Below are 25,745 nucleotides of genomic sequence, written 5' to 3'. Positions count from 1 at the left end.
AGGGATACAGACAGGTACACGGATAGGAAAGGTTTAGAGGGATACGGACAGGTACACAGATAGGATAGGTTTAGAGGGATACAGACAGGTACACGGATAGGAAAGGTTTAGAGGTATACAGACAGTTACACGGATAGGGAAGGTTTGGAGGGATACGGACAGGTACACGGACAGGAAAGGTTTAGAGGGATACAGACTGGTACACGGATAGGAAAGGTTTAGAGGGATACAGACAGTTACACGGATAGGAAAGGTTTAGAGGGATACGGACAGGTACACGGATAGGAAAGGTTCAGAGGGATACGGACAGGTACACGGATAGGAAAGGTTTAGAGGGATACGGACAGGTACACGGATAGGAAAGGTTTAAAGGGATACGGATGGGAAAGGTTTAGAGGGATACGGACAGGGACACGGATAGAAAAGGTTTAGAGGGATACGGACAGGTACACGGATAGGAAAGGTTTAGAGGGATATGGACAGGAACACAGATAGGAAAGGTTTAGAGTGACACGGATAGGAAAGGTTTAGAGGGATATGGATAGGAAAGGTTTAGAGTTATACGGATAGGAAAGGTTTAGAGGGATACGGATAGGAAAGGTTTAGAGGGATATGGACAGGTACACGGATAGGAAAGGTTTAAAGGGATACAGACAGGTACACGAATAGGAAAGGTTTAGAGGGATATCGACAGGTACACGGATAGGAATGGTTTAGAGGGATATGGACAGGTACAAAGATAGGAAAGGTTTAGAGGGATACGGACAGGGACACGGATAGGAATGGTTTAGAGGGATATGGACAGGTACACGGATAGGAAAGGTTCAGAGGGATATGGACAGGTACACGGATACGAAAGAGCGATACGGACCTGTACACGGATAGGATAGGTTTAGAGGGATATGGACAGGTACACGGATAGGAAAGGTTTAGAGGGATACGGACAGGTACACGGATAGGAAAGGTTTAGAGGGATACGGACAGGTACACAGATAGGATAGGTTTAGAGGGATACGGACAGGTACACGGATAGGAAAGGTTTAGAGGGATACAGACAGTTACACGGATAGGGAAGGTTTGGAGGGATACGGACAGGTACACGGATAGGAAAGGTTTAGAGGGATACAGACTGGTACACGGATAGGAAAGGTTTAGAGGGATACAGACAGTTACACGGATAGGAAAGGTTTAGAGGGATACGGACAGGTACACGGATAGGAAAGGTTCAGAGGGATACGGACAGGTACACGGATAGGAAAGGTTTAGAGGGATATGGATAGGAAAGGTTTAGAGTGATACGGATAGGAAAGGTTTAGAGGGATACGGATAGGAAACGTTTAGAGGGATATGGACAGGTACACGGATAGGAAAGGTTTAAAGGGATACAGACAGGTACACGGATAGGAAAGGTTTAGAGGGATATTGACAGGTACACGGATAGGAATGGTTTAGAGGGATATGGACAGGTACACAGATAGGAAAGGTTTAGAGGGATACGGACAGGGACACGGATAGGAATGGTTTAGAGGGATATGGACAGGTACACGGATAGGAAAGGTTCAGAGGGATATGGACAGGTACACGGATACGAAAGAGCGATACGGACAGGTACACGGATAGGATAGGTTTAGAGCGATACGGACAGGTACACGGATAGGAAAGGTTTAGAGGGATATGGATGCGAAAGGTTTAGAGGGATACGGACAGGGACACGGATAGGAAAGGTTTAGAGGGATACAGACAGGTACACGGATAGGAAAGGTTTAGAGGGATACGGACAGGGACATGGATAGGAAAGGTTTAAAGGGATACGGACAGGTACACGGATTGGAAAGGTTTAGAGGGATACGGACAGGTACACGGATGGGAAAGGTTTAGAGGGATACGGACAGGGACACGGATAGGAAAGGTTTAGAGGGATACGGACAGGTACACGGATAGGAAAGGTTTAGAGGGATACGGACAGGCACATGGATAGGAAAGGTTTAGAGGGATACGGACAGGTAGACGGGTAGGAAAGGTTCAGAGGGATACGGACAGGTACACGGATAGGAAAGGTTTAGAGGGATATGGACAGGTACATGGATAGGAAAGGTTTAGAGGGATACGGACAGGGACACGGATAGGAAAGGTTTAGAGGGATATGGCAGGGACACGGATAGGAAAGGTTTAGAGGGATACAGACAGGTACACGGATCGGAAAGGTTTAGAGTGATATGGACAGGTACACGGATAGGAAAGGTTTAGAGGGATACGGACAGGGACATGGATAGGAAAGGTTTGGAAGGATACGGACAGGTACACGGATAAGGAAGGTTTGGAGATGGGACAATTGGGATTGGCTCAGATGAGAAGCTTGGACAGTATGAATGAGTTGGGCTGTTTCCATGGTTTATGACTCTATGACTCCAAGGCCAATATCACTCAAGCCGTTCTATTAGACTTCTAGATAACTGGAAGGGATGGATGCCTTCTGATTTTTTTTAAGATCAGTAGACTTTTAGAACATAGACCATTAAAACATAGGATCAAAATAGACCTATTTATTCAGTTCTACAATTCCATCAGAGCTGATAAATAAATTGCCCCTCTGAACCCCTTTCTGCTGCCTTCCCCCCCCCATAACCTTTGATGTACTTACTAATCAAGAACCTATATGCGGGTGACAAAGTGAATGGTGGGTAGCACTGTTACAGCAGCAGTCCCACATTCCGAGATGTACCCGCTCGGTTAGTTGGTCATTGGAGGGTTTCCATGATGAGCTCAGGGTTGTAGAGCTGCAGGGGTGACGTAGCCCAAAGGGCTGGAAGGGCTGCTGTGTGTTGTATTGCTAAGATTAGAACCACACTCCCGTCACCATCTGTAAGGAGTTTGTACGTTCTCCGTCTGACCGTGCGTGTTTCCTCCTGCGTACGGGTCAGGGGGTTAATGGGTCACATTCAGCGCGGGACTGTTGGGCTCAAAAGGCTGTGTCTGTAAAGAAACTATACCAATGACCGGGCCTCTGCAGCCACCTGCAGCGAGGAATTCCACAGATTCTCCACCCTCTGGCTACAGAAATCCCTCCTCAATTCTGTGTTAGAGGGACGTCCTCCCGTTGTGATGCTGTGCCCTCTGATTGTAGAATCTCCTGCGATTTCAGAGATATAACGACTGAAGCTTACGATCTTCTGTCACACTGCCACCGAGAAGCAGGAGTTGGGAGTCATGTTACAGGCGCACACGTTGTCACACCAGGATCGTTGTCAGCGCCAGGAAGCTGAATGAGAACCAGAACCACTTTACTGTCAGTACAGTGTGTGAAACATACCAGAAGTGATCGTGGTTCAGAGCCAGGCACAAAACACAGGGCCATACCAGAACAGACAACACAGCAACCAACAGCTTACAAGATGACAGTGCAAACAGCATGAGACGGTCACTTGCACAAACTTCATTAATCAAACTTAAATAAACGTGAACATATCAACAGACACAATCATTCTCAAACGAGCAGGACAGAGAGAATCTCAGAAATATTGCCATGACTGGGCAGCTTGAGTTATAAGGAGAGACCAGACACACCAGGGCAGTTTTCCCCAGAGAGAAGGAAGCTGAGGGGTAAAATTATTGTAAGATCATGAGCAGTGTTGATGGATAGATAGATACTGTAGTTAGATGGACACTTTAGTGATCCCAAAGGGAATTACAGAGTCAGATAGAGGAGAGGCCACAGTCTGTTTCTGTGGTGAACTACATATACCTGTCTGGACATGCCCCCCACCCCCCGACTGCTCCTGTGGCTCCTCCCACTGACCCCGGTATAAAGGTGATTGATGGTGAACTATGTATACCTGTCTGGACATGCCCCCCCCCTCCCCGACTGCTCCTGTGGCTCCTCCCACTGACCCCGGTATAAAGGTGATTGATGGTGAACTATGTATACCTGTCTGTACACCCCCCCCCCCCGACTGCTCCTGTGGCTCCTCCCACTGACCCCGGTATAAAGGTGATTGATGGTGAACTATGTATACCTGTCTGTACACCCCCCCCTCCCCGACTGCTCCTGTGGCTCCTCCCACTGACCCCGGTATAAAGGTGATTGATGGTGAACTACATATACCTGTGTGTACACCCCCCCCCCCGACTGCTCCTGTGGCTCCTCCCACTGACCCCGGTATAAAGGTGATTGATGGTGAACTATGTATACCTGTCTGGACATGCCCCCTCCCGACTGCTCCTGTGGCTCCTCCCACTGACCCCGGTATAAAGGTGATTGATGGTGAACTATGTATACCTGTCTGGACACGCCCCCCCCCCGACTGCTCCTGTGGCTCCTCCCACTGACCCCGGTATAAAGGCGATTGAGGCCTGAGCCTGGTCAATTGCTGCTTGTTCTTTCTTCCAGTCAATAAAAGCCAATATCTCGCCTCATGTCTCGGAGAGTTATTGATGGTGCATCAGTTTCCCAAGAGAGGGTGTGTGAATGGGGTTCTCACAGGTAAATATTTCACTCAGAGACCTGGAATGAGCTGCCAGAGGAGGAGGTGGAGGCAGGAGCAGTTACAATATTTAACTGGACAGGCACGTTAATGGATTCAGATCAGGTTTATTTATTCTGTGTACATTGAAACCCACAGTGAGTCGGGGTCTCTCTTCCTGCTATCACGGATATTTACACTACACGCTGCATCCACAAAGGAATCAGCATTATGAAGGACCCCATGCACCCCTCATACAATCCCTTCTCCCTCCTGCCGTCTGGGAAAAGGCTCCAAAGCATTCGGGCTCTCACGACTAGACTATGTAACAGTTTCTTCCCCCAAGCTATCAGACTCCTCAATACCCAGAGTCTGGACTGACACCTTGCCCTATTGTCCTGTTTACTATTTATTGTAATGCCTGCACTGATTTTGTGCACTTTATGTAGTCCAGTGTAGGTGTGTAGTCTAGTGTAGCTTTATTTTACATAGTTCAGTCTAGTTTTTGTACTGTGTCATGTAACACCATGGTCCTGAAAAACGTTGTCTCATTTTTACTATGAACTGTACCAGCAGTTATGGTTGAAATGACAATAAAAGTGACTTGACTTGACTTGACTTGAAGAGTGTCGTTTTCATCAAGTCAAATCAACCGACACAGATCGACTTGTCACCACTCGTTCTGGTGCCAACATAGCAAACCCACCATTCGGCTCGGTTCAGATCCCACCACCCTTCTTATGGGTTGGAGGGGCACTTTCATGCTTCTGGGGCTGGTGAGGTCCATCTCTATCCAGGCCAGACCACAGACTATGTCCTCCAACTCGGTGGCTTGCCTGGTCTCGAACACGTGGCCACTGCAGCTCTTCGGGGAACTCGTCCACTCTGGCTTCACTGACGAGGTTAACACCACCCCCTCATGTCACTTAGCCTGCCAGCTGAAGTGGTGTACCGGGGTGTGCCACTAGGAGGCAGGCATGAGAGGTTTAGGAGATGGATGCGGACCAGAGATGCCCATCCACCCTAAACATCACATGTCCTCCCTCCCTCTATCCAGAGCTCCGTACACCATTAGGGGATCGGTATGGATAGGCATCATGGCCAACGTAGCAACAGTGAGCCGAAGGGTCTCATTCAATGCTGGACAACTCTGTGACCCTACAAACATTAAAAGCACAAAAACACATTGGTAAATAGGTTCAATATTGTGACATATACCGGTGGAAATCGTTGTTATGCATGCCATCCGTTTCAATATAGCAGAATAATCTGTAACAGAATAAAATGTTACAGTTACAGAGAAAGTGTAGCACAGGCAGACAACAGGCGCACAGGCCCTTACAAAGCAGATCGTGAGGCCAAGAGTCCACCTTATCTAAACTTAAAAGCACGTCGCCAAAATTTGATGTTTATACTCTGGGGAGAAGAATGAGAAGAATCAGAATTATTATCAATATCATCTTCAGCCCATCCACTTCAAGGTTCAACATGTTATGTGTTCGGAGATGCTCTTCTGCACACCACTGTTGTAACACGTAGTTAGCTGAGTTACGTTTGCTTTCCTGCCAGCTTGAACCAATCTGGTCGTTCTCCTCTGACCTCTCTCATTAACAAGGCACTTCCATCCACAAAACTCCCACTCACTGTTTTTCACACCATTCTCAGTAAATTCTAGAAACTGCATGAAAATCCTAGGAAATCCTAGGTTTCTGAGATACTCAAACCACCCCATCCGGCACCATTCCAGGGTCAGAGTCACTCAGATCACATTTCTTCCCCATTCTGATGTTTGATCCAAACAACAACTGAACCTCTTGACCATGTCTGCATGCTTTTATACATTGAGTAGCTGCCACGTGATTGGCTGACCAGAAACTTGCATTACATACAGTACCAGATACTGTGGCCACTGAGTTTGTGTTGTGGAATTTCTTGCTTTGCTGAAGCAGTACAGATTGGGGTATAAGAAGTATCATAAGTTACAAAGATAGATAGTGCAAAAGAGGGACAGTGAGGTGTTGTTCATGGGTTCATGGACAGTCAGGTCTGATGACAGAGGGATAGTGAGGTGTTGTTCATGGACTGTCAGAAATCTGATGACAGAGGGATAGTGAGGTGTTGTTCATGGACTGTCAGAAATCTGATGACAGAGGAATAGTGAGGTGTTGTTCGTGGACTGTCAGAAATCTGATGACAGAGGGATAGTAAGGTGTTGTTCGTGGACTGTCAGAAATCTGATGACAGAGGGATAGTGAGGTGGTGTCCATGGGTACATGGACTGTCAGAAATCTGATGACAGAGGGATAGTGAGGTGTTGTTCGTGGACTCTCAGAAATCTGGTGGTGGAGGGGAAGAAGCTCTTCCTAAGACATTGAGTGTGGGTCCTCAGGCTCCTCTACCTCCTCCCTGATGGTAGTAATGAGAAGAGGATACGTCCTGGAAGGTGAGAACACTGAATGATGGATCTGCCTTCTTGAGGTACCACTTCTCAAAGATGTCCTTGATGATGAGGGTTCTGCCCATGGTGGAGCTGATTAAGTTTACATCCCTCTGCAGCCTCTTGCAGTCCTGAACATTGGAGCCTCCACACCAGGGACTGATGCAGTCTGTCAGAATACGCACCACCGTACATCTGTAGAAATTTGCCACGGTCTTTGGTGTTATACCAAACACACAGCATTAGAACAGCTCAGGGTCAGAGGCTGCTGCTCAGTCTCACAGGTTGCACAAGGTATTTGTTTTGGGCTTGTGCACGAAGGACATGAGGTCCTTCTCAGACCAAATCTCAAACTCCTAATGGACATGAGGACATTCTCGTATTGAATCTTCTCAAAATCCTGATGAGCCGCAGCTGCAGGTGAGCCTGCTTCATGATTGCATCAATATGGTGGGCCGAGGATAGATGCTCTGAGATGTTGATGCCCAGGAACTTGAAGCTGTTCACCCTTTCCTCTGCTGACCCCTCAATAAGGATAGAATGTGTTCTCCTAACTTTCCAAAGCCCAGAATCAGTTCCTTGGTCTTGTTGACATTGAGTGCAAGGTTGTTGCGGGACACCACTGGTCTCAACTCCTCTTCTGCAGTAGTTTCCCCAAGCTCTCAGTTCCTCAAACTGTCTATTCTTGTATTGCCTATACAAGCACCACTTGCTGCTTCTTCTTCTTGGGTCTTTTCATCCCCGTGGAGCACAGTCCATTGATGACCTCTTGCCCCCATCGTCCAAAGTTAATGGTATAGTTGCAGTTCATCAACGTTTCTGTAATCCGCACTCTACGCTAGCTTCCACTAATATACAGACCTTCCTCAGTCTACAACAGCCCATCCACGTCAAGGAGTCTAGGTGAGTCAAATTCGTTTCCACCTGCGCAAGTACACTGAGGTGGAGTGAATGCCAGAGTGAAATTTACTTATTTGGAGATACTGTAGCGGTGTGCTACATGCAGCGCTAAAATTACGACACGGAGTCGGTAACTGCAGTCGAAGGAAAAAACTTTTTTCGAAATCCTCAGCCTCACTTTTAAACCTCCCTCAACCCTGCCCCCCGTGGCGCAGAGGCTTCAAAGCTCTGTGCTCGCAAACCCTCGTAGGCTATCTAATTGTGAGCCGGTTCTGATGTGCCAGGAAATGGATCGCCACATAACCCCCCCCCAGAACCGGCGATACACCCCCCAATGTCCACAGTCTGGGCCGGAACATGCATGGGAGGTCGGCCTCTGCGCTGAGGTGCCGGAAACTCGGCCGGTTGCTCCAGGTCCACATGGGCCGGTTTGAGGCGGTCCACCGTGAAAACCTCCTCTTTCCCCCCAACGTCCAACACGAACGTGGACCCATTGTTCCGGAGCACCATAAACGGCCCCTCGTATGGCCGCTGCAGCGGTGGCTGATGCCCGCCCCTTCGTACAAACACAAACTTACAGTTCTTCAGGTCTTTGGGTACGCAGGTCAGGTTCCGCCCGTGCTGTGAAGTGGGTATGGGGGCCAGGTTACCGAACTTTTTGCGTAGTCTGCCCAGGACTGCTGCGGGATCTTCCTCTTGCCCCCGTGGGACTGGTAGGAACTCCCCGGGGACACGACCAGGGGCGCGCCGTATACCAACTCGGCCGACGAGGCGTGCAGGTCGTCCTTGGGCGCTGTGCGGATGCCGAGTAGGACCCAGGGAAGCTCGTCCGCCCAGTTGGCTCCTCGCAGGCGGGCCATGAGGGCTGACTTCAGGTGACGGTGGAAACGCTCCACTAGCCCGTTCGACTGTGGGTGGTAGGCAGTTGTGTGGTGCAGCTGAGTCCCCAAAAGGCTGGCCATAGCTGACCACAGGCTGCAGGTGAACTGGGCGCCTCTGTCGGAGGTAATGTGGGCCGGTACACCAAAGCGAGATATCCAGGTGGCGATCAGGGCTCGGGCGCAAGATTCGGAGGTGGTGTCGGTGAGCGGGACCGCCTCTGGCCATCTTGTGAACCGGTCCACGATAGTCAGGAGGTGCCGCGCTCCGCTTGACACTGGCAGGGGGCCCACGATATCCACATGAATGTGGTCGAAACGCCGGTGGGCGGGATGGAACTGCTGCGGTGGGGCTTTGGTGTGCCGCTGCACCATGGCCGTCTGGCAGTGCATGCACGTTTTGGCCCATTCACTGACCTGTTTGCGGAGTCCGTGCCAAACGAACCTGCTGGAAACCATCCGGACAGTCGTCCGGATGGAGGGATGCGCCAAGTTATGAATGGAGTCGAAAACGCGGCGCCGCCAGGCTGTCGGGACGATGGGACGGGGCTGGCCGGTGGCGACGTCACAGAGTAGGGTCCTCTCACCCGGGCCCACGGGGAGGTCCTGGAGCTGCAAACCGGAGACTGCGGTCCTGTAACTCGGAATCTCCTCATCTGCCTGCTGTGCCTCTGCCAGCGCCTCAAAGTCTACCCCTTGGGAAAGGGCATGAACGGTAGGACGAGAGAGCGCATCCGCCACGACATTGTCCTTACCCGAGACGTGCCGGACATCCGTCGTGTATTCAGAGATGTAGGACAGGTGGCGTTGCTGGCGGGACGACCAGGGGTCGGATGCTTTCGTAAACGCAAAGGTAAGCGGTTTGTGGTCCGTGAACGCGGTGAAGGGCCGACCTTCTAGGAAGTACCTGAAATGCCGGATTGCCAGGTAGAGCGCCAACAGTTCCTGGTCGAAAGCACTGTACTTGAGCTCGGGTGGCCGCAGGTGTTTGCTGAAAAACGCCAGGGGTTGCCAGCGACCTGCGATGAGCTGCTCCAGTGTCCCACCGACTGCCGTGTTTGATGCGTCCACTGTGAGGGCGGTAGGGGTGTCCATTCTGGGATGCTAGTATAGCATTGCGGTGTTCGACAAAGCTTCCTTCGTTTGAACGAAAGTGGCGGCGGACTCCTCGTCCCAGGTAATGTCCTTGCTCGGACCCGACATCAGGGCGAACAGGGGGCGCATGATCTGGGCAGCTGAAGGGAGGAAGCGGTGGTAGAAATTGACCATACCTACGAATTCCTGAAGGCCTTTGATCGTGGTGGGTCGGGGGAAGTAGCGGACCGCATCTACCTTAGCGGGCAGAGGGGTTGCCCCGTCTTTAGTAATCCTGTGGCCCAGGAAGTCAATGGTATCGAGTCTGAACTGGCATTTGGCGGGGTTGATTGTAAGACCGTACTCACTCAGTCGCGCGCAGAGTTGACGGAGGTGGGACAGATGCTCCTGACAACTGCTGCTGGCTATGAGGATGTTGTCCAAATAGATGAACGCGAAGTCCAGGTCCCGTCCCACCGTGTCCATTAACCGCTGGAACGTCTGTGCGGCATTCTTCAGGCCGAACGGCATGCGGAGGAACTCGAAAAGGCCAAATGGGGTGATGAGAGCCGTTTTGGGGACGTCGTCAGGATGCATTGGGATTTGATGGTACCCTCGGACGAGGTCTACCTTGGAGAAGATCCGTGCGCTGTGCAGGTCCGGTGTGGTAGCCTCGTTCAGCCTGCGGTAGTCGCCGCACGGTCTCCAGCCCCCTGTCGCTTTGGGCACCATGTGCAGGGGGGAAGCCCATGGGCTGTCGGACCGCCGGATGATCCCCAATTCCTCCATCCTCTGGAACTCCTCCTTCGCCAGTCGGAGCTTGTCCGGGGGAAGCCGCCGAGCACGGGCATGGAGGGGTGGTCCCTGGGTCGGGATGTGGTGCTGTATGCTGTGTCGGGGCATGGCTGCCATGAACTGCGGTGCCAGAACCGATGGGAAATCCGCCAGGACCCTGGTGAAGTCGTTGTCGGACAGCGTGATGGAGTCGAGGTGAGGGGCTGGCAACTGGGCTGCACCCAGGGAGAACGTCTGAAAGGTCTCGGCGTGTACCAGTCTCTTCCTGGGCAGGTCGACCAGTAGGCTGTGAGCCCGCAAAAAATCCGCACCCAGAAGCGGTTAGGCTACGGCGGCCAGTGTAAAGTCCCACGTGAACTGGCTGGAGCCGTACTGTAGCTGCACCTGACGGGTGCCATAGGTCCTTACTGTGCTGCCATTCACGGCCCTCAGGGGGGGACCCGGTGCCCTGCTGCGGGTGTCGTAACTCGTCGGATGTAAAACGCTGATCTCAGCCCCAGTATCGACCAAAAACCGGCGTCCTGACCTTCTATCCCACACATACAGGAGGCTATCCCGATGGCCAGCCGCCGTAGCCATCAGCGGCGGCTGGCCCTGGCGTTTCCCGGGAACTTGCAGGGCGGGCGACAACGGCGGGCTTCTGCACCCCACCGCTGGTGGTAGAAGCACCAGTGTTCATTGGGCCGGGGGCTGGCGGGCTCTGTGGCTGGGCCTGGACTGGTTTGCTGCCGGGAGCGTGGCTGGGAGATCTGTGCGATGGACGCCCCGCTCACCTTTTTGGCGTTCCACAGCAAGTCCGCCCGGGCTGCCACCTTCCGGGGGTCACTGAAATCCGCGTCGGACAGCAGCAGGCGTATGTCCTTGGGCAGCTGCTCCAGGAATGCCTGCTCAAACATGAGGCAGGACTTGTGTCTGTCGGCCAGAGACAACATCTCATTCATTAAAGCCGATGGAGGTCTGTCGCCCAAGCCATCCAGGTGCAGTAAACGGGCAGCCCGCTCGCGCCGTGAGAGTCCGAAAGTCCTGAGGAGCAGGGCTTTGAATTCCGTGTACTTGCCGTCTGCCGGGGGCGACTGTACGAACTTCGCAACCTGGGCCGCTGTGTCCCGGTCGAGGGAGCTCACCACGTAGTAGCAGCGGGTGTCTTCTGAGGTGATCTGGCGAACGTGGAATTGGGCTTCGGCTTGCTGGAACCATAGGTTCGGGCGCTGTGTCCAGAAACCCAGCAGTTTCAACGAAACCGCATGAACAGAGGCGGCGTCGGTCATTTCTGGTCCAAAAATCGTTTGGACCGTCGGGGTCACCAATTGTAGCGGTGTGCTACACGCAGCGCTAAAATTACGACACGGAGTCGGTAACTGCAGTCGAAGGAAAAAACTTTATTCGAAATCCTCAGCCTCACTTTTAAGCCTCCCTCAACCTGCCCCCCGTGGCTCCAAAGCTCTGTGCTCGCAAACCCCCGTAGGCTATCTAATTGTGAGCCGGTTCGGATGTGCCAGGAAATGGGTCGCCACAATACCGTGTGGAACAGGCCTTTCTGACCCGGTAAGCTGCACTATCCAGATACACAACTACGAGGGCAGGTCTCATTGAAAGCTGGCGGCTACTGGAGGGCCTAGAGAGAGTGGATGTGTCCTGTGGGGGGGGGGGGGGGGAATCCGGGATCAGGAGGCACAGCCTCAGAATCGAGACAGAAGGGAGATGAGGTGGGATTTCTTTAGCTAGAGGGTGGTGAATCTGTGAAATCTGTTGCCCCAGGCAGCTGTAGAGGCCAAGTCAATGAGTGTATTTAAAGTGGTGGTTGATAAATTCTCAGTAAGTCAGAATGTGAAAGGTCACGGGGAGAAGGCTGGAGAATGGGGTTGAGAGGGATAATAAATCAACCATGGCGGGTCAGATTCAAAGAGCCGAACAACCTATTCCTGCTCCAATGTCTTATGCTTATTTAATGCTAGCCTAATCACAGGACAATTTAGTGACCGATTAACCAACTAACCGGTACGTCTATGGACTATGGGAGGAAACCAGAGCACCAGAGGAGACCCACACACTCTTGGGGAGGACACACATATTCCTTACAGACGGCATTGGAAGTGAACTCTGAACTCTGAGCGCCATGCTGTCATTGCGTCACGCTGGCCACGTGGCGGGTGCTGTAAAAACCTTGCTTCCAGCAGCACCACAGGCAACACACGGAACATAAATTGTACAAGAGAGTGAAGACAAGAACTGTGCAAAACACAACATTAGTGCAAGAGCGAAGACACAACCAGAGACAGGTCTATGGTCTGCAGTGCTCTGTACTGAGATGGTGATCGGGGGTGTCAGCTGGTTCAGGAACCGAACGGTTGACGGGAAGTCACTGTTCCTGAACCTGGTGGTGTGGGACTTCAGGCTTCAGCACCTCCTGCCCAATGGGAGCTGGGAGCAGATGCCTGGCCCGGATGGTGGGGATCTTTGATGATGGATGTTGTCTTCATGAGGGAACGTCTCCTGTTGATGGTGTCAGTGGTGGGGAGGGATGTTACTGAGTTGTGTCCATTCCTCTCTGTGACCACTTACGTTCCGGAGCCATGCCAGGCCATGCTGCAAACACTCAGGATGCTTCCAGCGGTGCATCTGTTGAAGTTTGAATGACAAGTCAAATCCCTTTGCACTTCTGAGAAAGCAAAAATCCTTGGATGCCTTCTTCGTGATTACATCCATGAGCTGGGCCCAGGACGGCTCATCCGAGAGGTTAACAACCAGAAGTGTAAAGTTGCTGACTCTCTCCACCACCGATCATGCAATGAGGGCTGGACCAGTGTCCCCCGACTTCCCCTTTTGGAATAATGCGCGTGACACAGGAGGAACTCGGCATGCGTGGGGCCGCAGCCCTTCATCTGGACTGAAAGAGTAGGGAGATAGCCAGTATAAGGAGGTGAGGGAGAGGGAGCAAGAGGTAATGGGTGGATCTAGGTGAGGAGGGGGGGATAAAGACAGAGGCTAGGAGCTGATAGGTGGGGGCAACAAAGGACTACAGGTGGTGGGAGTCTGCTGGGAGAGGAAGGTGGAGCGTGGAATGAGATAAGGGAGGTGGGAAGGCAGACGGGATCTGTAACGGACAGAGGAGACCCAGGGTGGGGGAGGGGCAGATCCCGCTCACTTCATCACCATCAAAGATCACTTTAATCATTGCACTAAAATGTGCTCTTTTTCACTCAAATTGTGTTCTTTCTTGTAAGAACTGTATGTATTTTATATTTAGTCAATGTTTTTGTGTGAATGTTGTGCCTGTGATGTTGCTGCAGTTAAGCTTTTCATTGCACCTGTGCACACGTCGACTTGTGCATTTGATAGTAAACTGAAGACTCTACATTCAGGAATATTTACCCTCTCCCTCACAACTGGCAGGTGTGTTTACAGTCATTTTTAATCTCCCTCTCTCCCAGTGTAGAGTGCCCTCCTGCTTCAAAACATCCACCATTGTCCTTGTACCAAGGTAACATGCCTGAACAGCTGGCGTCCTGTCGCACTCACCTCAATAATAAGCAAATGCTTTGAGAGGCTGGTCAAGGATTACATCTACAGCTTGTTACCACCCACACTGGATCCTCTACAATTCAACTACTGACACAACCGATCGCCAGACGACGCAACAGTCACAGCTCCACACTCTGTCCTTACTCATCCGGAGAAGGATGTTTATGTGAGAATGCTGTTCCTGGACTACAGTTCAGCATTCAGCACCATAATTCCCTCCAGGCTCGACAGGAAGCTCAGAGACCTCGGCCTTCACCCTTCCTTGTGCAACTTCCTGTCAGATTGCCAGCAGCTGGTAAGTGGGCTCCCTCACCTCCAACCCTCAGACCCTCAACTCAGGAGCCCCTCAGGGCTGTGTACTGAGTCCCCTCCTTTACTCAAACATGAGGAAATCTGCAGATGCTAGAAATTAAAGCAAGACACACAAAATGCTGGTGGAACGCAGCAGGCCAGGCACCATCTATAGGGAGAAGAGCTGTCGACATTTTGGGCCGAGACCCTTCGTCAGGGCCAACTGAAAGAAGAGGTAGTAAGAGATTTGAAAGTGGGAGGGGGAGGGGGAAATGGGAAAAGATAGGAGAAGACTGGAGGGGGAGGGGTGAAGCTAAGAGCTGGAAAAGTGATTGGCGAAAGTGATACAGAGCTGGAGAAGGGAAAGGATCATGGGACAGGAGGCCCAGGGAGAAAGAAAGGGGGAAGGAAGCACCAGAGGGAGATGGAGAACAGGCAGAGAGTGATTGTAAGGGACAGAGGGAGAAAAAAAAGGGGGAAAATAATAAATACGTAAATAAATAAATAAGGGATGGGGTAAGAAGGGGAGGAGGGGCATTAATGGAAATTAGAGAAGTCAATGTTCATGCCATCAGGTTGGAGGCTGGTATATAAGGTGTTGTTCCTCCAACTTGAGTGTGGATTCATTTTGACAGTGGAGGAGGCCATGGATAGACATATCAGAATGGGAATGGGACGTGGAATTAGAATGTGTGGCCACTGGGAGATCCTGATTTCTCTGGCGGACCGAGCGTAGGAGTTCTGCGAAACGGTCTCCCAGTCTGCGTCGGGTCTCACCAATATATAAAAGGCCACACCGGGAGCACCGGATGTAGTATACCACACCAGCCGACCCCTCCTTTACTCCCTGTATACCCACGAATGTATCACCACCCACAACTGCAATCTGCTAATTAAATTTGCTGACGACACTACATTTATTGGCCTTGTCTCAAATAATAATGAGGCAGCCTACAGAGAGGAAATCGTCACCCTGACACAGTGGTGTCAAGAAAACAACCTCTCCCTCAATATCACAAACACAAAGGAGCTGGTTGTGGACTACAGGCTGAATGAAGACGGTCTCACCTCTTTGACTTCAATGGATCTGGTGTTGAGAGGGTGAGCTGCTTCAAGTTCCTCGGCATCCTCATTACCGAGGGCCTCATGTGATCTGAACGTAGTAGCTGTGTGGTGAAAAGGCTCAACAGCACCTCTTTCACCTCAGACGCTTGAGGAAGTTTGGTATGGGCCCCCAAATCCTAAGAACTTTCTACAGGGGCACAATTGAGAGCATCCTGACTGGCTGCATCACTGCCTGGTATGGGAACTGTACTTCCCTCAATCACAGGACTCTGCAGAGAGTGGTCGGACAGCCCAGCGCATCTGGAGATGTGAACTTCAACTATTCAAGACATTTACAAAAGCAGGTGTATAAAAAGGGCCTGAAGGATCATTGGGGACCCGAGTCACCCCAACCACAAACTGTTCCAGCTGCTACCATCCGGGAAATGGTACCACAGCATAAAAGCCAGGACCAACAGGCTCCGGGACAGCTTCTTCCACCAGGCCATCAGACTGATAAATTCATGCTGATACAACTGTATTTCTATGTTATATTGTTGTACATCCTATTTATTATAAACTACTATAAACTTCACATTTAGCTGGAGAAGTAACGTAAAGATTTTTACTCTCATGTATAGGAAGGGTGTCAGTAATAAAGTCAGTTCAATTCATGTGCACACTGAGACACACCTGATCTTGATGTGGAAAGAAAGGCAATGTGCCAGAGATATTTATCAGGGTCAAGGCCAAATAAATTCTAAAGATTAAAGATTAGCTTTATATGCTTGTAAATTTTTCATTGTCCCTGAACATACAGGTACTTGCTCATGTGACTTTGACTTTGTCTGTGACCCTCTTGTCCCTTCTAACTGCACGTTCCTCAGCCTTCACCCACGCCGGTAACTTTCCTCCAGCGCGTCTTGTGTTAACCTTTAACAAAGCCACTTCCTCAAACAACTCTCAGTAGATTAGTTTTCCCCTTCATGAAGGAGTGCCAACTAGATTACAATTGTTTCACTAGATTACAAACTCTATTCGCTGCAGGGAGTTGTTGATGCAGCCCAGCCCTTCCCCTCCTTTGACTCAGCCAGCACCTCTACATGAGATGCTGGAGGAACTCGGCAGCACCTACGGAGGGAAACACACTTGACTCACCTCAGATGAGTGCTCAGTTCTGCTCGCCTCATTATCAGAAGGACATAGAAGCTTTAGAGAGGGTGCAGAGGAGATTCACCCAGATGCTGCCTGGATGAGAGAGTGTGTCTTGTGAGGAGAGGTTGAGGAGATGGGGCTTTTCTACAATGAGAAGTACAAGTTGATCGAAACTCTCTCCCCGGAGGGGGGCAACAGCTGATACCAGGAGGCATAAGTGTAAGGAGATAGGAGGAATGTATGGGTGGGGGGTGTTAGGTCGAAGTTCTTCACACAGAGGGTGGTGGGAGTGTGGGACTCCCAGCCAGTGCTGGTGTGGAGATCCACTTAAGGAACGCTTAGATAAGCACATGGATGATAGAAAAATGGAGGGCTTTGTAGGAGAGAAAGGTTAGCTTGACCCTAGAGTAGTTAAAAAGTGAACACAGATTGTGGGCTGAAAGGCCTGTACTGTGCTGTAATGTTCTATCATCTAAAACGGTGACCGTCTATTCGTTTCCGTAGATGCTGCCTGACCCATCCAGCTCCTCCAGCTGTTTGTGTGCGTCTCAGCACTGGTACTCTCTTGTGTTTCCATTATCAATGACCACCCCCTCCAAACCCGGTCAGGCAGAAGATAGGATGTACCACCAGGCTCAAGGACAGCTTCTTCCCTGCTGTTATCAGACTCTTAACCAGACCTCTCTGACGCTGGAAGATGAACTCTCGATCTCCCAACCGAGGCTGTCGTGACCCCTGCACTTTACTTGTCTGCCTGTGCTGCACTCCCTCTGCAACTGTGACATTCTGTTTTGTTTTCTAGAATCAGAATCGTTTATAATCACCGCGGTGTGCCGAGAACGTTGGCAGCAGTACAGTGCGAAACAGAAAGCCACAGTCTGAAATAGAAAGTAAATGAATGATGCACAATGGTTAGTGAGGGAATGTTCACGGGTTCATGGACCCTGATGGAGGAGGGGGAGAAGCTGTCCCTGAATCACTGAGTGTGGGTCGTCAGGCTCCTCGACCTCTTCCTGATGTAGTAATGAGAAGTGAGCAATGCCCAGCTGGTGAGGGTCCTGAATGATGATAGGACCTTAATGTATTAGTGTGTGCAACTATCTGTCTGGATGAAGAAAACCGAAGCTTTTCACTGTATTTCAGCACACGTAAATAGACCAATTACTAAAATATATAGCTATTAGTAACTAATTATAAAAAATAAAAGTGTAGATTCAGCTTTGTACAAATAACCATGGATAATCTGGAAAAGTCCCACAATATCAGAGATTTACTATAACTCCTTAAAGCATTTTAAACTTTTCTCAGTAAACGCCCACCTTAATTTAGTCATAATGAATCATTTTTACTCATGACTATTTTTCAATAGATTGTTTCTTCATTTGGAATTGTGCAATATTCCTTTAAGGGTTACTACTATTATTCATCCAAAGTCACACCTTTTCAGTTATCTTTCCATCTTAGTCAAGGTAATTAGGGAACTCAGAATCATTCACTCAATACCGAAACAGGCCCTTCAGCCCACCGAGTCTGTACCAACCATTCTACACGGATCCCCATTTCATTCTCCCCACAGATTCTAGCCCCTCACTCACACACTGAGGGGTGGGGGGTGTGAATTCCATGCCTAAGTATTCCACTTACCCTGCACGTCTTAGGGACGTGGGAGGCAGTGCATTCCGTCACAGGGACCCCGCACGGGGACACAGAGAGCGCCAGAGGTTCTACCTATGCAGATATGACAGAAATTTAAAAATAACACAGCAGAACACCACTGACACTTCATACGTGCTGAGGATCAGGGAATTCAGTTGTAGGGAAGGAGGGATCTTTGATAATAAATTTATTACCAAAATATTGTGTGTATATATGTATATATATGTGTGTGTGACCATATCCTACTCTGAAATTCAGTTTCCTGCAGGTATTCACAGAAGAACAGAGAAATACAACAGAATCAATGAAATATTACAAATGAGCAACATGCAAAAGAGACGAACTGTGCAAGTACCCCCCCCCCCCCCACCCCACACAATATAAATAAATAATACGGACAACATGAGATATCAAGTCCTTGAGGGTGAGTCTGTAGGTTATGGAAGCAGTTCAGAGTTGAGGTGAGTGAAGCTATCCACTGCAGTTCAGGAGCCTGACGGCTGAAGGGTAGTAACTGTTTCTGATCTGCAGCATTGGGACGAAGATTGTGCGGGTGGGGGACAGCTTCTTCCCCCGGGCTGTGAGACAGCTGAACTCCCTGCTCCCACCCAGGTCTCATCGTGTATGAAGCACCACACAGTTAATTTTTGAATTTCTGCCTCGCTTGCAGCTTATTATTGGTGGTAATATTACCTGATGAGTTATCTATCGTGTCGGGCACCCTGTTCCAGAGGAATGCTGTTTTGTTTGCAGTATACATCCTGCAGAGTTGAATGACAACAAACCTGAACCTGGGAGGTGGGGGGTCCTGATGGTAACAGTGAGAAGAGAGCGTGGCCTGGGAGGTGGGGGTTCCTGATGGTAGCAGTGAGAAGAGAGCGTGGCCTGGGAGGTGGGGGGTCCTGATGGTAGCAGTGAGAAGAGAGTGTGGCCTGGGAGGTGGGGGGTCCTGATGGTAACAGTGAGAAGAGAGCGTGGCCGGGGAGGTGGGGGTTCCTGATGGTAACAGTGAGAAGAGAGCGTGGCCTGGGAGGTGGGGGTTCCTGATGGTAACAGTGAGAAGAGAGCGTGGCCTGGGAGGTGGGGGTTCCTGATGGTAACAGTGAGAAGAGAGCGTGGCCTGGGAGGTGGGGGATCCTGATGGTAACAGTGAGAAGAGAGCGTGGCCTGGGAGGTGGGGGTTCCTGATGGTAGCAGTGAGAAGAGAGCGTGGCCTGGGAGGTGGGGGTTCCTGATGGTAACAGTGAGAAGAGAGCGTGGCCTGGGAGGTGGGGGTTCCTGATGGTAGCAGTGAGAAGAGAGCGTGGCCTGGGAGGTGGGGGTTCCTGATGGTAACAGTGAGAAGAGAGCGTGGCCTGGGAGGTGGGTGTTCCTGATGGTAGCAGTGAGAAGAGCGTGGCCTGGGAGGTGGGGGTTCCTGATGGTATCAGTGAGAAGAGAGCGTGGCCTGGGAGGTGGGGGTTCCTGATGGTAACAGTGAGAAGAGAGCGTGGCCTGGGAGGTGGGGGTTCCTGATGGTAGCAGTGAGAAGAGAGCGTGGCCTGGGAGGTGGGGGGTCCTGATGGTAGCAGTGAGAAGAGAGTGTGGCCTGGGAGGTGGGGGGTCCTGATGGTAACAGTGAGAAGAGAGCGTGGCCGGGGAGGTGGGGGTTCCTGATGGTAACAGTGAGAAGAGAGCGTGGCCTGGGAGGTGGGGGTTCCTGATGGTAACAGTGAGAAGAGAGTGTGGCCTGGGAGGTGGGGGTTCCTGATGGTAACAGTGAGAAGAGAGCGTGGCCTGGGAGGTGGGGGATCCTGATGGTAACAGTGAGAAGAGAGCGTGGCCTGGGAGGTGGGGGTTCCTGATGGTAGCAGTGAGAAGAGAGCGTGGCCTGGGAGGTGGGGGTTCCTGATGGTAACAGTGAGAAGAGAGCGTGGCCTGGGAGGTGGGGGTTCCTGATGGTAGCAGTGAGAAGAGAGCGTGGCCTGGGAGGTGGGGGTTCCTGATGGTAACAGTGAGAAGAGAGCGTGGCCTGGGAGGTGGGTGTTCCTGATGGTAGCAGTGAGAAGAGCGTGGCCTGGGAGGTGGGGGTTCCTGATGGTATCAGTGAGAAGAGAGCGTGGCCTGGGAGGTGGGGGTTCCTGATGGTAACAGTGAGAAGAGAGCGTGGCCTGGGAGGTGGGGGTTCCTGATGGTAGCAGTGAGAAGAGAGCGTGGCCTGGGAGGTGGGGGTTCCTGATGGTAACAGTGAGAAGAGAGCGTGGCCTGGGAGATGGGGGTTCCTGATGGTAACAGTGAGAAGAGAGCGTGGCCTGGGAGGTGGGGGTTCCTGATGGTAGCAGTGAGAAGAGAGCGTGGCCTGGGAGATGGGGGTTCCTGATGGTAACAGTGAGAAGAGAGCGTGGCCTGGGAGGTGGGGGTTCCTGATGGTAGCAGTGAGAAGAGAGCGTGGCCTGGGAGATGGGGGTTCCTGATGGTAACAGTGAGAAGAGAGCGTGGCCTGGGAGGTGGGGGTTCCTGATGGTAGCAGTGAGAAGAGAGCGTGGCCTGGGAGGTGGGGGTTCCTGATGGTAACAGTGAGAAGAGAGCGTGGCCTGGGAGGTGGGGGTTCCTGATGGTAACAGTGAGAAGAGAGCGTGGCCTGGGAGGTGGGGGTTCCTGATGGTAACAGTGAGAAGAGAGCGTGGCCTGGGAGGTGGGGGTTCCTGATGGTAGCAGTGAGAAGAGAGCGTGGCCTGGGAGGTGGGGGTTCCTGATGGTAACAGTGAGAAGAGAGAGTGGCCTGGGAGGTGGGGGTTCCTGATGGTATCAGTGAGAAGAGAGCGTGGCCTGGGAGGTGGGGGTTCCTGATGGTAACAGTGAGAAGAGAGCGTGGCCTGGGAGGTGGGGTCTCCTGATGGTAGCAGTGAGAAGAGAGCGTGGCCTGGGAGGTGGGGGTTCCTGATGGTAGCAGTGAGAAGAGAGCGTGGCCTGGGAGGTGGGGGTCCTGATGGTAACAGTGAGAAAAGAGCGTGGCCTGGGAGGTGGGTTCCCTGATGGTAGCAGTGAGAAGAGAGCGTGGCCTGGGAGGTGGGGGGTCCCTGATGATAACAGTGAGAAGAGAGCGTGGCCTGGGAGGTGGGGGTTACTGATGGTAGCAGTGAGAAGAGAGCGTGGCCTGGGAGGTGGGGGTTCCTGATGGTACCAGTGAGAAGAGAGCGTAGCCTGTGAGGTGGGGGTTCCTGATGGTACCAGTGAGAAGAGAGCGTGGCCTGGGAGGTGGGGGTTCCTGATGGTAGCAGTGAGAAGAGAGCGTGGCCTGGGAGTTGGGGGTCCCTGATGGTAACAGTGAGAAGAGAGCGTGGCCTGGGAGGTGGGGGTTCCTGATGGTAGCAGTGAGAAGAGAGTGTGGCCTGGGAGGTGGGGGTTCCTGATGGTAGCAGTGAGAAGAGAGCGTGGCCTGGGAGTTGGGGGTCCCTGATGGTAGCAGTGTGAAGAGAGCGTGGCCTGGGAGGTGGGGGTTCCTGATGGTAACAGTGAGAAGAGAGCGTGGCCTGGGAGTTGGGGGTCCCTGATGGTAGCAGTGTGAAGAGAGCGTGGCCTGGGAGGTGGGGGTTCCTGATGGTAACAGTGAGAAGAGAGCGTGGCCTGGGAGGTGGGGGTCCCTGATGGTAACAGTGAGAGAGAGTGTGGCCTGGGAGGTGGGGGTTCCTGATGGTAACAGTGAGAAGAGAGCGTGGCCTGGGAGGTGGGGGTTCCTGATGGTAACAGTGAGAAGAGAGCGTGGTCTGGGAGGTGGGGGTTCCTGATGGTAACAGTGAGAAGAGAGCGTGGCCTGGGAGGTGGGGGTTCCTGATGGTAACAGTGAGAAGAGAGCATGGCCTGGGAGGTGGGGGTTCCTGATGGTAACAGTGAGAAGAGAGCATGGCCTGGGAGGTGGGGGTTCCTGATGGTATCAGTGAGAAGAGAGCGTGGCCTGGGAGGTGGGGGTTCCTGATGGTAGCAGTGAGAAGAGAGCTTGGCCTGGGAGGTGGGGGTTCCTGATGGTAGCAGTGAGAAGAGAGCGTGGCCTGGGAGGTGGGGGTTCCTGATGGTAACAGTGAGAAGAGAGCGTGGCCTGGGAGGTGGGGGTTCCTGATGGTAGCAGTGAGAAGAGAGCATGGCCTGGGAGGTGGGGGTTCCTGATGGTAACAGTGAGAAGAGAGCGTGGCCTGGGAGGTGGGGGTTCCTGATGGTAGCAGTGAGAAGAGAGCGTGGCCTGGGAGGTGGGGGTTCCTGATGGTAACAGTGAGAAGAGAGCGTGGCCTGGGAGGTGGGGGTTCCTGATGGTAGCAGTGAGAAGAGAGCGTGGCCTGGGAGGTGGGGGTTCCTGATGGTAACAGTGAGAAGAGAGCGTGGCCTGGGAGGTGGGGGTTCCTGATGGTAGCAGTGAGAAGAGAGCGTGGCCTGGGAGGTGGGGGGTCCTGATGGTAACAGTGAGAAGAGAGCGTGGCCTGGGAGGTGGGGGTTCCTGATGGTAACAGTGAGAAGAGAGCGTGGCCTGGGAGGTGGGGGTTCCTGATGGTACCAGTGAGAAGAGAGCGTGGCCTGGGAGGTGGGGGTTCCTGATGGTAACAGTGAGAGAGAGTGTGGCCTGGGAGGTGGGGGTTCCTGATGGTAACAGTGAGAAGAGAGCGTGGCCTGGGAGGTGGGTTCCCTGATGGTAACAGTGAGAAGAGAGCGTGGCCTGGGAGGTGGGGGTTCCTGATGGTAACAGTGAGAAGAGAGCGTGGCCTGGGAGATGGGGGTTCCTGATGGTAGCAGTGAGAAGAGAGCGTGGCCTGGGAGGTGGGGGTTCCTGATGGTATCAGTGAGAAGAGAGCGTGGCCTGGGAGGTGGGGGTTCCTGATGGTAGCAGTGAGAAGAGAGCGTGGCCTGGGAGGTGGGTGTTCCTGATGGTAACAGTGAGAAGAGAGCGTGGCCTGGGAGGTGGGGGTTCCTGATGGTAACAGTGAGAAGAGAGCGTGGCCTGGGAGGTGGGGGTTCCTGATGGTAACAGTGAGAAGAGAGCGTGGCCTGGGAGGTGGGGGTTCCTGATGGTAACAGTGAGAAGAGAGCGTGGCCTGGGAGGTGGGGGTTCCTGATGATGGATGTTGTAGATGCACTCGGTGGTGGGGAGTACTTTACCTGCGATATGCTGGGCTGGGCTGTATCCTCTACTTCCTGTAGGACTTTCCACCCTCTGCTGTTCCCATACCAGGCCATTCCTGCAGATTTCCAGTATCTGCCCAACCTTTTGTGTTTTTGCTTCCCCTGGTAACCCGTTCCACCACTCTCTGTGTAAAATATTTGCCCGTTTTGAATTATCCCTCCCCACACTACATTAAAAGCATGACCTCTGGTGACTGAATTTTCTTCCCTGGGGAAGAGATTCCGTCTATCTATTCCCTGTCATCTTTAAAAAAGCCCCACCCAGTCTCTGCAGCCTTCAGTGTTCTGTGTCTCCAGACTTTGCTGCCCTGCCGTCTTGTGTGGCTGCTTTTAGAAAGAACACACACACACTCAGTGGCCACTTTATTTGGTTAATGCAAATGTCTAATCAGCCAATCACCTGGCAGCAGGCCCATGCATTAAAAACATGAAGAAATGCTCAAGTGAGTCAGTTGTTGTTCAGCCCAAACATCAGAATGGGGGTGAAGCATAATCTCAGTGACTCTGACAGTGGAGTGATTGTCGGTGCCAGGCAGGGTGGTTTGAGTATCTCTGAAATCGCTGATCTCCTGGGTTTCTGATGCATAATAGTCTATAGAGAATAGTGGGAAAACAAAAAATATATATATATCCAGTTCTGTGGGCAAAAATGCCTTGTAAATTAAAATGGCCGGACTGGTTCAAAGCGGCAGGAACGTGTAACAACAGTGGTGTGCAAAAGAGCATCTCTGAACACACAACATGTTGAACCTTGAAGTGGCCGGGGTACAGCAGCAGATGAGCACAGACATACACTCAGTTCCTGCTTTGTTAGGAGAGATTGCTAATCTTCCAGGTGGAAATTCCCTGTTCTCCCCACAGGTGCACTGCCCTGTACTTTCTTTCGTTTTGTGCATTTCCAGTAAATGGTGGATTTTCCAAATAGATGACTCAGTCCGTGCGGCGGTGTAGGTGACTGAAACCCTCACAATCCCCGGGGGGATCTGGTGCGGGTCTCTGGCCCGGACCCGCCGTCGGCCGGAACCGGAACTCCCCACCGCGTGGACACCAAACTGTTACAGCCGCGCGCGTGCTCCCCACGTGAACCGGCGGCTCCTCCAATCAGAGGTCAGCGGCGCACAGCCCGGCGACCAATCGCGGCGGACGGCACGCGGTTCCCCCGTGCGGGGAAGTCGCTCCATGTTAACCCTTTCAGCTCCCGGACAACTTCAATATCCATTAACCCACCCAGTGAATCTGCAGATGCTGGAAATAAATAACAACACAAGATGCTGGCAGAACTCAGCAGGCCAGACAGCGTCTATGGGGGAGGTAGTGGCGACGTTTTAGGCTGAAACCCTTCATCGGGAGTGAAGTAACATGGGACGGTCGAGGGGGGAAAAGAAGTGGGGGGGAGTAGGTGGGATTAACCCCCGCGATGCCAGAAGGCATGGACTTGAGCTTGATTTTTAAATTAGCTAGCGTTGTAGACACTGTTGACGGTAATGATAAATTTCAGGCACCTGTTGAGCAGCTGGATATGTGAGCTGAGAACTGGCCAATGACTATCGATTCAGATAAGTAATCAGGTATTGCATTTTGGAAGATCAAGCCAGAGTAGGATTTGCGACTAGTAGGATCCTGGGAAGGGTTTAAAACAGAGACCAGCCAGTATAAGTGTATATAGATCGCTGATTGTGGCGTCTTAGGTAGACTGAAAGGGGGGAGGGAAGAGGGGAAGGGGAACTGAAGAAGGTGTGTGTGAAGAAAAAGCATTTCAGGATGTATATTGTATACATTTCTCTGACAATAAGTGTACCTATTGAAGCTTGTTGACCATTCATCAATTAGGGTGTTCCGTGTAGGAGTAGGAAGATACGTTACATTTATATAGGGTATCTGTGAGACCGCACTCGGGGTATTGTGTACAGTTTTGGTCGTGTTAGTAAATTAAAAAGAGATGCAGAAAAGCTTTACCTGGATTTGAGTTACAAGGAGAGGCAACAAGGTAGGACATTATTCCCTGGAATGTCGAGGGGTGACCTGATATGATTATAACGAACATAGGCAGGGTGAAAGTCTTTTTCACCAGGGAGGGATGCTAAAAGCAGGACAGCAAAGGTTTCAGGGCAGAGGTCTGCAAAGTTCCCTCTCATTTTTTTACCGCTGCATGGGCCTGCCATTGCTCTGTGCAGGACATGTTTGCAGCATCTGAAAACTGCACGGCACTTTAATAACACAAAGAGAGTTCTATCTGTGCAGCAGCGAAGGCTATGTGCGGGAGAATTTCAGTCAGTGAGCGGCCGTGCACCCAGTGGAGGCGAGAGGTTTAAAAGGGACGCAGGGTGCTGTGTGTTTGGAGTGAGCTGCCAGAAGTGGTGTTTGAGGCGGTCACACACATAAGCT

General features: G+C 51.8%; 1 long non-coding RNA gene across 1 annotated transcript; it reads right to left on the bottom strand.

The window, feature by feature from the left end:
- Positions 1 to 4,671: 4,671 nt before the first annotated feature.
- Positions 4,672 to 23,510, bottom strand: LOC132399512 (uncharacterized). The gene is made up of 3 exons (XR_009514014.1): positions 23,337 to 23,510; positions 18,201 to 18,284; positions 4,672 to 5,618 (listed from the first exon to the last, which is right to left on the bottom strand). It is a non-coding gene; the product is annotated as an uncharacterized LOC132399512 (long non-coding RNA).
- Between the last annotated feature and the right edge of the window lie 2,235 nt (positions 23,511 to 25,745).

The sequence above is a fragment of the Hypanus sabinus genome, chromosome 9 (assembly GCF_030144855.1).
Source record: "Hypanus sabinus isolate sHypSab1 chromosome 9, sHypSab1.hap1, whole genome shotgun sequence".
Classification (NCBI taxonomy): domain Eukaryota; kingdom Metazoa; phylum Chordata; class Chondrichthyes; order Myliobatiformes; family Dasyatidae; genus Hypanus; species Hypanus sabinus.
Note: the sequence above shows the minus strand (reverse complement) of the source record. Positions and strands in the feature narration are given on the sequence as shown.